This window comes from Kogia breviceps, chromosome 8, assembly GCF_026419965.1.
Source record: "Kogia breviceps isolate mKogBre1 chromosome 8, mKogBre1 haplotype 1, whole genome shotgun sequence".
Taxonomy (NCBI): Eukaryota; Metazoa; Chordata; class Mammalia; order Artiodactyla; family Physeteridae; genus Kogia; species Kogia breviceps.
The window spans coordinates 103,523,882-103,538,175 of NC_081317.1; the positions used below are offsets into that span (position 1 = coordinate 103,523,882).

Consider the following 14,294-nt stretch of genomic DNA (forward strand, 5'->3'; position numbering starts at 1 on the left):
ATCTCAGCCATGCACCTGTCAAGGTTTTCCCACAGTGCGCCTTGGAAGGACCTTTACAGTAGGAGCCCAGGGAGCGCTGGGGTCACATCAGGCCGTCTCAGGCAGACAGTGACTGGCTATGAGCTCTCCCTGGTGGCTCTACGCTCCTCCTGGCTGACAACTTTTCGGGGCTGATGTCTCAGCCTCATTAGTGCCCAGTGCGTGGAGAGGCGGGACCCTCACCAGATAATCTCATTTCTTCTGGCAAGACAGCTCCCAGCAGAGGCCATGGCATGTTGTGAAGTGCTCCTTGCCTAGGATATCCGGGGGGCTGTCGGGTGCCCCCCAGAGCAGCCTCAGTGAGAGGAGTCCGGCAGACACCCAGATACCCCCTGCAATCAGTGGCCCCAGGATGCTGAGGTGACTCTCCCAGCCACCCATGTGGAGCTCATTTTGTTTGCTTTGTGTGTTACTTTGCACCCACCCCTTCGGTTGCCAAGGAAACAGTGACGCAGCCTCCGGTGGGGCCTCAGGCTTAGTCAATGTGGAGTCTTTTAAGGCAATGGTGGTTCAGTGAGGCAGCCCTGGTGCCGGGAGGGCTGGTGCGGGTGCAGGGGGCAGGGCCGACTGGGGACGGGGAGAGGGGTGACCCCAACGGAAGAGGCGGCGGCTTTGTTGCTGGCCTGCTGGAAGGCACTAGTCAGGATGCAACGTGTCACTCGGAGCCTCAGGAGACCCACCCTTGGCCGAGTCACCAGAAGATACAAGGCAGATGGTTCTAGAGGCGAGAGGGAACAGCCTTTTCCTGTCCTGGGTGTTTGTGTGGCCTGGGACAGCTGGTCTCCGAGGCTCTGGCAGGTCCAAAGCCTCTGCAGACCAGTCAACCAGGAGCAGCAGAATGGGTTTGTGGACAATTGGGGGTGAGGGGGTTGGCTGGGAACTAAGATTCAGGGGGACCCTTCTCAATGTGAGAATGCCTCCTGTATCCTCCAGAGATGAGTTTCCCCGCTTTCCATCCCTGCACGGCCATCGCCAATGACACCGGGACCCTGGGACTTCCCTGCCAGCATGCTCTGTCTTCTGTAGCCTCTGCCGGCAGGGCCTTGGGCCTAACATCCTCCACTCCCCAGCCCTGCTCCCTGTCATGCATTAAGTTTGTCCTGGCCCCCCCAGGACCAAGCAGCCCAGTTCCAAGGCTGGGAAGGCCTGCTGGTTGTGGGCGGGTCTACCTCAGGGTCTTGTCTGGGTGCCTCTCTTTTAAAGTCCCTGCCGAGAAAGACAGGTCTGCCTGCAGCTCTGGACGGAGCATTGGTAAGGGTGTCCCGAGTTCTCCTCTTGACCCCGAGGCTGCCCTGCGGCCTGGTGAGCACAGCCCCTCTTAGGGCAGCTCTTCCTTTCCTGCTGTGGGAATGAATACCCTCCACTGTCTCACCTGAACGGGTCCCATTCCCACTCTCTAACCCCCCCACCTAACTTCCCTCTCCCTGTCATTTTGCCTATCACCCAGTCTCAAAACCTCTGAGTTATTTTTGATTCATCTTTCTCCTTTATCACTCTTATCTCATCACTTATCAAATTCTGTCAGTTCTTCCTTCAAAATGTCTCCAGCATATGTCCCTTCTTTTTTTAAAATTAAGTTTCATTGTTTTTCTTAGTATGAAAGAGAACTATGCTCAGTGTAGAAAACTTAGAAAATACTGATAACCAAAAAGAGGACAATTAAAATTACCCATAACCCTCCAGTCAAAGCTGTTGTTAATATTTTGATACATGCCCAGTTCGTCCTTTGTCCCTGCCTACGTACATACACCCTTTCCTTTCTTTCACGTCTCGCCATTCCTGCCACTATCACCTCGTCTCTCTGCCCACCTCGTGGTCCACCCTGCCACCTCTAGCACTTTCTCGAGCGCTGCCTCTGAAACATGTTGAACCTCGGGCAGCCACTGGCCCGCAGGAAACAGGTGTCCCTCTGGGTGGAAGCCCACAGCTTGACGAGCATATGGCAGGCGCCTCTGTGTGATGAGAAAGAAGGCTCCCCTTCCTCAGGGTGGAGGCAACTCCTGGCCTGGGTGAGTGGCTAGGGGGCAGGGTGCAGGCTGCATCGAAGTCCCCGCCTGTCCCCTCTGTGGGAGCAGCGAATGACTAGCCCTGGTCACACTTGCCCTTTGCCATGTGGTAGCCAATTCTACCTTACTGACCGGTGCCAGCACTTACTCTCCTGACCTGCTGGGCCAGTCTAGCCCCTGCTTCTCAAACACTGTGTGTTTGGCCCCTCCTGGGGTCTTTACCCAACCCACACCCTCTACCCCCTGCTCCCCTTCCCTACCTCATACTGCTGTCCTCAGAGGTCCGGCCCAGGGGTCACACTTCATGTGCCAGTAGGGCCTAGGCATGTCCCCTGTGTGCGTGGGATGGGGTCTATGAGAACAGGAGGTGGCCCGAGTGGACAGATCTTCACCCAGGTCGCTAAATGCAGTCTCCCAAGTTTTTAATGTCACCTACTAATTCACCACGTTCAGAAGCCTTGTCTAGGCTGAGCGGAGCTGCCCAGCCCTGCCATGGCCCATCTCGTCTCTGAAGATTTCCGTGCCTCCGTCTCACCTCTCCTTGATCAGCCCTGCTCCTCACGCAGCAGTGTGAGATCCCCTCTGGCAGCTTAGGTGATATGGTTTAGTGGAAACACACTTATCCATTCAGCAAGCATTTAGTGAGGGCCTAGGTAGATTGAGCAGTCAAAAGCCTGGGTTTGGGTTCTGATTCTGCCACTTTCTTGAGCAGATCACTTAAATTCATTTTCCTACCTGTAAAACGGGGATTCAGTAGTTCTCAACCCACTGACTTGTGAAAAGGCTTTGGAATCATATACATGATGGCATTGTGTTGATATAAACTGTGAAGCTCTGTCAAATGCCATTATTCTCCCACCTTCTGTCGTTCAGGGTGTGCTAGCTTCATGTTTTGAAATGGTGTGAGCAGGCTTGCTATGGTAGCGAGTATGCATCGGACATTTGATAAGTCCTTGTGGATTAGATAATAAAATGTACTCAAAGTGCCGTATCTTTCAATAGAGGATTTGTATAGATGACAACAAAACTATATGCAATGAAAGGATAATATATAATGTTGATAATGGTAATAGAGCACCTGCTAAGAGCTTTTAGCATCACTGTCTCCTTTAATCTTCAAGGAAGGTACTATTATCACCGCTGTTACACAGATGAGGAAACCGAGGCTTAGTGAGATTAATAGCGTCTCCTGAGTTGCACAGCTGGTGAAAGGTATGGACAGGAGAGGAAACAGGGAAATAAACTAACACAGTGAGGCCGCCCATGCCTTTGGAGGGTTAGAGATAATATTAATATACACAAAATCATCTAGAAGAGTCCCAGGCAAATGGTTTGCACTCAATAACTCATACCTATTATGACTGGGTTCTAGGCTCATTATAAACATTCTTTTATTTGATCGAATCCTTACAACAACCCTGTGAGATAGGGATTATTCTGTCCATTTTACAAATGGGGAAACCAACGTCCAGAGAGGTTTAGTGCCTCTACCCAGGACACACAGCTGGAGACATAGAGGCCTGCCTGGGTCTCAGGTCCCACTATGCCCTTACTCCTGTGGTCAGCTTGGGTGTGGGGCTCACCAACCTTTCCCCAGAAATGCTCTGCTTCTTGTAATGCTGCAGGTGGTACTTCTACGAGCCTATCAGCTGGAGGCTCCTTGTTAAGGCCTACAAGACAACCTCCACCAGAGCCCACCGAGCTCTTGGAGATACCTGTACAGTTGGGATGCTGAGGGCTGGGAGCTCAGAGCCAGCGTGTGTCCTCCTTTTAAACTTCAAGGGAACTAAGACTTACAGAACCTATCTTGGCCATCCCCCCCCCGCTTATTTTTTTTCCCAAAGAAAAATGAAAGAATCTGATAATTACTTCTATCTACCACCCAACTGTAATAATTACCAACCTATTTCTTCACAGTGTGACAGACACCAGCTCTGGAAAACACATAGAGATAAATTAGCACTAATTGGTTTTCCTCTGGCTGTTTGAATTAGTATTTAAAGCTCCGATTACAAAGCAGAATAATTACTATTAATGTCCTATTGCCGTACAAAAGGCAGTTCTCTTGAGAACCAGCCCAGGTGTATTATTACTCTCATTACAGCATATTTAACGTGGCTCGTTAAGGGGGAGAAACGGCGGACAGTTTCAATAGGGCGGACCGACCACTTCTTGCAGGGTGGAAAGCTTGAAGACAGAACAGTGAGGAAAGGAAGAGGAGGGAACAGGAAAAACTGGGCCTGGAAGACTGTGGGGATTCTTGGCAGGGGTTCTGGGGTCTCCTCCTGCTTCCCTGTCTCCCTGGGGACCTTCCTTGCTCCAGCTGACCCCACTGTGTCCACAGCCAGCCTCCTCTCCGCACCCAAGGCCCGTGAAGCCCTCGCAGGCCTTCCTGGCCCTGACGTGGAGGCCCGAGGAGCGAGTCTGCCAACTGAAGGATGCGTGGGATGTCCCGGATGTTGGCATCAGACTTGTCACCAGTGAGCGAGTGGAGGCCTCTGTCGTCCATGCACATCTCCTCCTCTCCAGTTCGGGGCGGGGGCTTTAGGACATGCCACGTGCTCCCTGGTCCCACTGTGGAGGATCTTGCGTTTGCCCCCCTCCATCCCCTGACCCCTTCCTGGCACCATTCTCATTCTTGTTCCTCTACCGGGATCTTTCTGACTAGAGGACTGTGGATGAATTAGGGAGGAGGTGACCTCAGTGAGGGCATCTTTTTTTAAAAAAATATATATATTTATTTATCTATTTTTGGAGGCATCAGGTCTTAGTTGCAGCACACGGGATCTTTAGTTGTGGCGTGTGGGCTCAGTAGCCCCACGGCATGTGGGAGCTTAGTTCCCAGACCAGGGATTGAACCTGTGTCCCCTGCATTGGAAGGTGGATTCTTAACCACTGGACCACCAGGGAAGTCCCAGTGAGGGAGTCTTCATGGGCTTCTGTACAAAGGAGGTAGAGAGTTCCAGCTCTCCCCTCACTGGCTAGATGGTTAAGTCCTCCAAAGTCCAAGAGCCTCAGTCTCTTCAACTGGAAAATGGGTACAACAACCTCCCTGGTCCTGGCTCCACAGAGCTGTGAGGATCGAATGGGGGTGGGCGTGAAGGTCCTTTGTAAATCACAGAGGACTCTACCTAAATAAAGGGGCTTCTTTAATTCACTCTGGAACCGTGTTGGCTTGTGAAAAAGACACTCAGGGTAGAACAGAGGTGCTTCTTGCTGGTCCTTTCTTTGGTCTCTTCTTCCTTTTCAGTAGCTTCCCTTCCTCCTCTTTGTCTCCTTCCCCACTTCCTCTTCCTTCCTTGAAGACTCCTAGATCTCATCTGTATCCCCATTCACGCTAGGATGTTAAGAACTCAATGAGTTACCCTTTCCTCGAGCAGCTGCATTTAAAAAGGGAGGGCTATGTTTAACCCAAAGAAATGAGTCACTAATGGTGAACTTTCAGGCAAACTGAGATGATATTTTGTGGGGGAGAAAGAGGATGTCACAGCGCTCCTCAGAGCCCCACAGGCAGCTGTCTGCTCACTGACACACAGGTTTGGTGGGGCCCTGTGCCAGGGGAGGAAGGAGGCCCCGCAGGGAATAGGTGCCAGGAGAAAAGGCACCAACGGAGAGGAGGCCATGCAAACCCGGCTGAGGCTGCTGACCCGGAATGTTCGGTGGCGGGTGGGGGGCAGTGTTCTGGAGGTGCTGGCAGTGAGCTTCTCTGGCCCATCTGTCTCCACAAGGATGTGGTTCCTGGACAGAGCTTGGGCTGGGCGTCCCTGAGGCCATTCAGAGGAGCGCAGCCTCCCCAGGTGGCCTCCGCCCTTACCTTTCTCTGTTGCCATCTGGGAAATAAAGCAAGCTGACTCTCACCCGTAAGGATTCCTTGGGGTCTTTCACCCCTTCTCTGTCCCCTGCCCTTCTGGACCCTCCTGTCTCTCCCCTTCTCCTCCCCCAGACCCCCTCTTCCTCGGTCCTGCCAGCCTCTGGGTGCCACGCTCCGCCCTGTCTGGGGAGAGAAGCCACAGAGAAAGAAGCAAAGCGGGGTCCTTGAAATGGAGAACCAGGTTTGGCCGGGTCTCTTCTAGGTAACGTTCTAGGGTTTTATGGCACTCCTTCCTTCTCTGCATCACCTGATCTCTGATACCTAAGCAGCCAGTGCCTCTCAGCACCATTCAGGGACTCCAGAGCCCCAAGACCTTTGGCCAGGGGGTTCCCAAGGTGGGCGATGAGAAGATGGCCAGGGCCCATCTGCCAGGGAGAAGCCTCTGGGTGGTCTCTTGCCGGGTGGGCCCAGCTGTAGCAGCCCAGGAAAGGAGCGTCACTGCCAATGAATCTTTCCTTTACAACCATGCTGGGAGGGACGTGCAAGGGCCCGTGGGTGGGTGTTCACGTATGGGGGGGGGATTTCTTTTTAAGAGACAAGGTGGGTGGAATGGGGGAAGCCAGCTGGCTGTGGGCTCTATTTCTACTGACAAGGCTTTACCCTGTAGGTGTGAGGAATTCCAATTAAATATGCAGCCTATTTGTCTGTGTGTGGGAGAGGGTTTGCTGGGAAGGAGGGGAACGGAGGCAGCAGCGTCTCTGCGGCATACCAGCAAACCAGAAATTAGCTCCGTTCATCACAGGCACACGGGGCTTCCCTCAGCCCTCCTGTGCACTCACAGGAGTCGCGGGAAGGAGACAGACAGAGGAAGCGAGAGAGAGGTTGGGGAGGCGGGATCTCCAGACTCGAAGGGCTTCCGGAATCTCTGAGTGGGCAGGAAGGAGTGCCTGACTCCTAGGCTCTTGCGGGGTGGGGGGTGGTTACCGTTCTGGAGGCGCTGGCAGTGAGCTTCTCTGGCCCATCTGTCCCCACTGGGGATGTCCGGGGTCATCTGGGCTCACCCCCCAAACAACAGGGGTTCGTATGTACATCTGGGGGGCATCTCCAACTGGGGAAGCAGGTGAGCCTGTGGCCAGGGCGGCCTAGGGCAGAGGCCATCACCTCTGCAGGGCCCAGGGACCACTTGGATTCTCCCCTTCTTCACCTCTACGGCAGAGTAGCTCTTGGAAAGCCTCACGGGCAGTGGTTTCTCTGAAGAACAGAATCCTGAAATAGTAAAGCTGGGGCTCACGTGTTGGGCTAAAGGATCACCCCAAGGAGTTTCAAGGCGGTGGGGGGAGTTACCTGGGCCTGCAGAAGCCATTGCAAAGCTTTTGCCATCCCTTCGTCCTTCCTTTCACTCATAGATGGAGGAAAACATGAGAGTTCTCTAAGGTACAATGAGCAATCCATGTTGAAGCTGATAGATACAGCCTTTCAAAAGCCACACAATGTGGCCTTCGGGGGCTTTTCATGGGTGCCCCACCCAAGATTCTTTGCATAGCAGCTGGGCTAGCTGCACGCCAGCCGCCTTGCCCTTGGCCTTCAAACCACTGGCCTTTCATCTAGGCGGCCTCTCCATCCTCCCGCACCGCTTTCTCCATCAGTCCAGTCTTCTCTGCATTTTTTCCTTGTCTTTTCTTGATGCGATTTCTCTCTCCATCTGCAAATGCTGATTCCTCCCTGACTCTGATCCCACCATCTACTTCCCAACTGGTTCAAACACCATCACTTGGCGACGAGCTTAGGAACAGGTTATGGAACCGGAGACGGAGAAGGGCTGGCAGGGCATTTTTCTGACCCAGGCACCCAAGGTGGTGGTTAAGTAACCCCAGCCAGCTGACTCTTCAGAGTACCCGAATGGGGCCTGCGGGTCGGGGAGGTGACCGGCACGTGGCGTCAGTAGCCAGGCCTACCTGAAGGACGGCTTGGGGGGCGTGGCTCAGGTCGGGTGGGTGGGGGAGACGGGTCCCAGGGGAGGGCAGGCGTGGGTGGAAAGACGGGGAAGGCGAGGGGGCTGCCAAGGAGGCAGCCGTGCAGACAAGCATTGTGGGCCAGAGGGAGAGGCTGGGAAAGCAGTTCAGCAGGGCAGGCATGCCTCCTTCCTGTTCTCCCAGGTTTGCTCCATCCCTTTTGCTTCCCCCCTGCTCCATTCCCCTTCCTCTCCCACTCTCCCCACTCCCCCCAGCCAGCTCTTCTCTCACTTTCAGAATGGCAGGGGGTGTCGCTGCTGCTCCGGGATGGGATGGAGAGGACAAGACCTGCCTCTCCAGCCCTGAAGATGCTCTTTCAGAGTTCCGTGTTCGACACCAAAACGAGGACAGCTTGGGTTTGCCCAGGAGGACGGTTGGGCTGCTGCAGCCCCTCGTGTCTCTCTCCCCTCTGCTTCACCCCTGCCTGCCACAGAGAGTGGAAGGGAGACGGAGTGGCTTCAGGAAAGGCCTAGAGGGGGAGGGCAGGCCAGGAGGTGAGGGGATCAGAGGAGGAGAAAAGGAGAGAATGTGGAGGGAGAGGTAGGTCTGCGTGGAGAATGTTAAAATGGTAAAATCAGGTTGCATGTAAGTTTGTGTTTTGTTTTGTCTTTTAAACACGATTTCCTTGAATTAGGTAGAAGGCAAAGAAGGTGAAGAGCAAAGTGTCAGGCAAACTTAGCCCAAAAGGCACTTTTGAGTGTCCGTGGGATAAATCAAACCTTTTGCCGCCGACAGAGACTTGGAAGCACTGGGGGCTCAGATAGGTGAGTGCCTCGCCCCGGCCCCACGGTCATCTGCTGGCAGAGCTGAGACGGGGGAGTGTGGTGTGGCTTGGGCAGTGGATGGCACCTCCGCCTGACCCTTTCCTCCGGACCTGGGACTGCAGATGACACTTCCAGAAAACATTTGGGTCTGCTCCCTGCAGGGCCCGCTGGGCTTGGTGGGGACACGGCATCGGGCTGTGTTGGGGGACAGACAAGCACGGCCAGAGGCTTGGCCGAGGTCGGCTGTCCTCGTGGACATCAGTCACACTGAGAGGACCGCGAGGCGGAGGGGCAGCCACGTCGTGCCTTCCCTGTGTTGAGTGCCCGTGACACATGGCATCACGTGTCACGTGGGCCCCGCACGGCACCCACGCTTGCCTGTAGGTACTCGTAGATAGAGAAAACGCCTAGTAGGAGGAAGCTCCTCTCTGTGCTCCCTGAGACTCGGGGGGGGGGGGGGGGGTTAAGCAGACCCTCTGGGCAGAAGTCTAGGCCTTGGGTCCAGAATAGTGCGCCTGACCAATCACTTAAGTGTTCCGCTGAGCCCAGCCTGTGAGGGGCCTGAGAGAAGGTGCGGGGCGTGGCCCTGTCCTCGGGGTAAGTCTCTACCTGGGGACACACGGAGCTCTAAGTTGCTGAGGGGAAACTCCCTCAGGACAGCTGTGGTCATGGCTTCGTGGAATGCGGGGAGGGGCGAGCCCAAAGGGACCGGGATTAAACTGGGGAGGAGGAGGGCATGGGTGAGATTCCTCTAGGCTGTGAGCACTGCCTGAGAAGGGGACACTTCAAACTCGGCCTGGGGTGTAAGAGGGGTGGAGAGGCCGTGGGCGTGCAGCCCCTGGACCCTCAGGGGCGAGGCGGGCCCTGAAGGAGACGGGCAGGGTCTCTGGGTGGCAGCTCGCCCCCTGGCTCCCAGGCTGCCTTGGTCCTGCCCTGAGGCTCCTGGCTTCTCTCCTCACCTCCCTGCATGGCACTCCTGTCACCCTCCCAGCCGAGGGCGGTGACTGCGGCACGCGCACGGAGAAATGTTGTGAATAGCAGAGCTGCTCTGAGCTCCAGACTTCCTTTTGGGGGGGGGGGGCGGGTTGGGGGGAGAATCCAACCGGGAGGCATTTTCCTGGCGCTGAGGGTAACCTTGTGGGAGGCGGAGGAAATCCAATTAGATGGGAAGGCTGGGGAGGCTGCGGGTGTGTGGGAGAAGGTTTCTTGGCGCTTTCTGGCTTCCCCAGGCCCTAAATGAGAAAATCACAGCCCGGATCCCTCACTGCAGCCCCCAGCTCCCTTTCCCAGGGCCAGCACGCTCTGATTCCCGCCAGCCCCCATCCCCGCCTAGCTCAGGGTGGGACAGCTCCCCCAGGGGGCAGACAGAGTCCCACCGTGGCAGCCCCCTCAGCCAGCGGCAGCCCCAGGGCAGACCCCTCCCTCTCTCTGGTTGTCCCCTGCGCACCCCCCCACCCCAGGCTGGTGCCCCTCTGGACCTGGGCTCTCCGGCTTGCTCTCAGCTCACCTGAGCTCTCCAGTGAGAGTCTATCTCACACAGCTCAGCACGGATAAGGCGACAAGTGACCTCACTCCCCCAGAGCAACAGCCTCCAGCGGCCCCGGCCAGACACATCAGTGAGCCCAGGCCAGGCCCTGTTGCCTCTGAGACCCCCTCTCAGGCTTCCTTAGAGGCAGGTATGGGGGCGCACGGGAGCACGGGTGTAGGAGGCCTCCTTGCAGCCTCCACCCAGGGCCCTGCACTCCTAGGAGCTGCTCTTCCGGGCGGCTTCTCCCTGCCTTCCTGCCGTCCCCGGTGATCCTGGGAGGGGAAAGAGGCCTCAGCTGATGGAGCTGGGCTGGGGCTGCCCTTTCTACTGAGATGAACAGGCCTGGGTGGAGACCCTTCCAGCAAGCCTCTTAGGAGAAGGTTCTGGAAGCCCTGTCCTGTCGGGGTTCTGGGCACCGAGACAGGTTCCCAGTCTTGTCTCCGTGCTCTGCTGAGGTCACGGGGAGGGTGCCTCTCGGGGGGGGGGGGACAGCGATGTCCTCATCGCATTGTCGGCCCTGCTCCAGGGTCGGGGCCTGTGCCTGGCTCTTCCTCCCCGTCATCTCGTGGCAGGCTGTCCTCGGAGGTTGTGAGGAACTGCAGCAGAGCATTCAGCCAGTCTGCCTGTGCGGGGGGCCCGGGCTGTGGGGACGTGCGGTGACTAATTCTCAAGACACCAATTATGAGCCTCTGGGGAGGAGGTGGTGGGAAGGGAGGTGGGGGAGGAGGGCAAGGCGGGGCCTGGTGTTTCCTGACCGAGTCAGCTCCTTGGCTGCCCGCACGCGATCCCAGGAAAGGAAACCTCTGGGGACCCAGACTCCCCACAGGAGAACTACACCCCTGCGAGGTCCACGGTACCCAGTATTCGGACTCACCCAATATTTTCTGAGGCCCTCCTCACATGTCCCAGGCACCCATTCACCCCACAACCCTGAGCTTGCTGGTGTTGGCCTCAACGTACAGATGGAGAATCTGGGGCGCAGAGAATAAGGGACTTATTTGCCAGAGGTCACCCGGCTAAGAGGGGATCCGGCTCCATGCAGCTACGTCTCCGACTGCAAGACCTGTGTGTTTTTCCTGGGTGTCTCAGGAGCTGCACAAAGAGCCCCGAGGGTCTTAGCAGATCACCTAGGGCACAGGCCACAAGTCCCCCCGTTATCTGAGGGGGACTGAAAGCCCAAGGGGGGATGGCTGGGGCTGCACTCTGGACCCTCGAGGCCCCTCCACGAGAGGAGGCAGACGCAGAGTCACCCCTGGGAACGTTCACTGGCCCGGCAAGTACCCATCGATTACTTCCACAGGCCCAGCACTTAGCACCGGGAAGGGCGAGGAAGGCCTGGTCTCTGAGAGGAGAGATTCAGCTGAAATTCGACAGCAAACGGAGGAGGTACTGAGGGTCCCAGAAGAAAACCTACATTGGCCTCGCTGTCCTAGAGTGCCCTTTAGGTACCCTTTAGTCAGCCCAGCTGCTCCAGAGGCCCGGCAAGTCTGTCCCCGTGACCCAGGGGACCCATTTAAGGGTCAATCCAAGAGAAGCACTGGGGACGGTGCTTAGGAAGGAATGAGGGGCTTCCCCAATCCCTCAGACTTCTGGGAAAACGTTCGGTTTCAGGCCTCGATCCCTAAATATAAGCCCCAAATATCTTCATATTTTGGGCTTATGAAATATAAGCATACAGAAGGGGATTAGCTGTTTTTATTTTCCAAGGAGGACACATGAGAGGAAACAGGGCTTAAACTACAGCCTGGGAATTTCGATTGGTCATGCAACCCTCCTGAGAGAGGGGACGGACGGCACAGAAGTCTATTGGGTGTAGTTAAAAGTGGGGTTGCTGCCCGGGTATCCTTCAGCAGGTGATGGATTCGTTTCCTTCTTCACTCAGGCCTGGTTACTTTCACTGGTGACAGAGGCTCTTGTTCCCCAGACCCTTTCCATAGGTTTTTGAGATCCACAATAGCTCATGCCTTGAAATCTATTTGTCCGGAGTAACTAGGTCTGCTTTACCCCCAAGGACGCACAGTCGGGAGAATGGGGGAGCCAGAGGCGCCTGCACTTCTGTCTAAACCATGGATGGGGATTTTGGGGGTGATAACATCTCATCAGTGCTTCTGCTGATCCTCTGGGCGAGGAGAGGATGCCCTCCAGGCAGCCGAAGGGAGGGTCCTGGGAACTGGGAGAAGACCCGGGGTGGGAGATGTGAGGCCCGAAGGCGCAGGCTCACCCCGCCACATGCCCACAGGCAGAGAAGGGGCCTGGATCAGCAGCCCCTTCATCAGCTGGAGGAAAGTGAACAGAGGCGCTGAAGGGGCCGCTGCACTGCTTGCATTCCCAGTGAGTCTCACGACCAGCTGCAGACTTTCCCTTCCAGAAAAGGACAGGAGGGTCTCTAGGGTTCCTGGCTGAGGGGAAAGGAAACTAACACATGTCGAGTGCCTGCCACGCGTCAGCCTTGTGCCTGGAACTGCACATGGGTTGTCTTAGTTCATTGCCCCAACAAGTTTTGGAGGGTAGATGTTAGCTCCGATGTACAGCCTAGGAAACCAGCTCCAAGAGGTTCGGTAACTTGCCCAAGTTCACAGTGAGTAACCAATGTGTCGGGGCTCAAATCTGGAACTCTTGTCTTCAGAGTGGAACAGCCCCTGATTCTGGGTAGGCAAATGACCCTTTGCCACCTGTTGGGCTGAGCCGGAGCAGAGGTCCCAGAATAGCTCCAAGCGGACAGACGGACCCACCCTTTCGGGTCAGGGAAGGCATCCCCTCCTCCGTGCCCCGCCCATCACATTCGGTTGCTCTTGGCAGTAAGAGTCCCATCTGAGGACCGGGCGGCTCCTCCTGGGTCCTGTGGAGGAGTAGGGAGTTCCGGGGAGAAGGGGCGGAGCCAGGAGCTGGTGGAAACTCCCCAAGGCAGCAGGAACCAGGCTGGGAGTGGGGAGGAGGGACACGGGGGTGGGTTCCAGGCTTTTCCCCGCACTTCCTCAGGGATCGCTTTACATAACCAGGGCTGCTTAGTCACCGCTTTTTACTTTTTTTTTGGAAACAATTTTCTCAGCATCACAGCTCCTATCTCCATCCCTTACTAGTCACCGGTGCTAGGGAAGTCCCTTTTCTTCCGTTCCCTAGGCAACCCGGCACATTTGCCTTTCAAATGATCCAAGGCCTGGGCGGGGGTAGGAGTTCCCTCCCCCTGTACCCAGGCCTCCCACACAGCCACTCCCCACCTCCATTGGCACTGTCATGTGGCCCAGCCACCCAGAGAAATCTGGGAGACCAAATGCCCTGACTGTCAGCCCCTGTTCTAGGCCCTCACATTTTCAGGCCTGGAGTTTGGCTCAGGCTCAGGGCCCCCAGCTCGTTTCTGGAGGTGCCATGTTGAACTTTAGGCATGGCTGGCTCTCCTCACTGCTCTCTTTGCGGGGGAAGGTGGCAGAGCTGGGCCCACCTCAGCGAGGCACAGGACACCCACGGCTGACATCACGCCCTAAGAACAGGGCCTGCGGGCCCGGGCACCCTGCCCACTCTCAATGTCTTGGGGCAGGGGAGGATTTGGCATGGCATGTCCTCCCTTCCATCCCCTCTGGCTCCCTCCAAACTGCCCATGTCAGCCTTGACTGGACGGAGCTGCCCAGTTGCTTGGGAAACAGACTTGGCGTGGGAGTCGTGGTGAGGTGGGGAGTCCTCGGGGTCGGAGCTGGAAACACTGGGCAGAGGTGCCCAGAGCGCCCTCCTACATCCCCTTTCAAAGTCCCGATGTCAGTCCTGATGGTACGAAGCCCTCCCTGACCGGTGAGTTCAATACCGCCACTGAAGGGCGATCATGTGCATTATAAAAACAGCATGGCACCAAATCACACAGCATGTAGGAACCTTTCACTCATTCACTCAACACCAATCTGGAGAGACTGCACTCCCTGCTAAGCATTGTGCAAACTCTCAGGTCCAAACTATCCATCAGAGAGTTTTAGAGCGCTTCAAATTGTCAGACGGGGTCCTCGGATCACATACAGAAAATCTTATCCCCACACACAGGAGTCCTAATTAGGAGCAAAGTCTCTTGGAACTTCTTTAAGCATGAGTTCTTAACCTAGGATTCACGAACAGCCTTCAAGGGGCGGTGGGTCTGTAAATGGCCTGAGA

The 14,294-nt window shown here is 56.0% G+C and overlaps 1 protein-coding gene across 1 annotated transcript in view; it reads right to left on the bottom strand.

The window, feature by feature from the left end:
- Positions 1 to 14,294, bottom strand: part of PEBP4 (phosphatidylethanolamine binding protein 4) — a 215,637-nt gene that overhangs the window by 52,550 nt on the left and 148,793 nt on the right. The window lies entirely within an intron of this gene.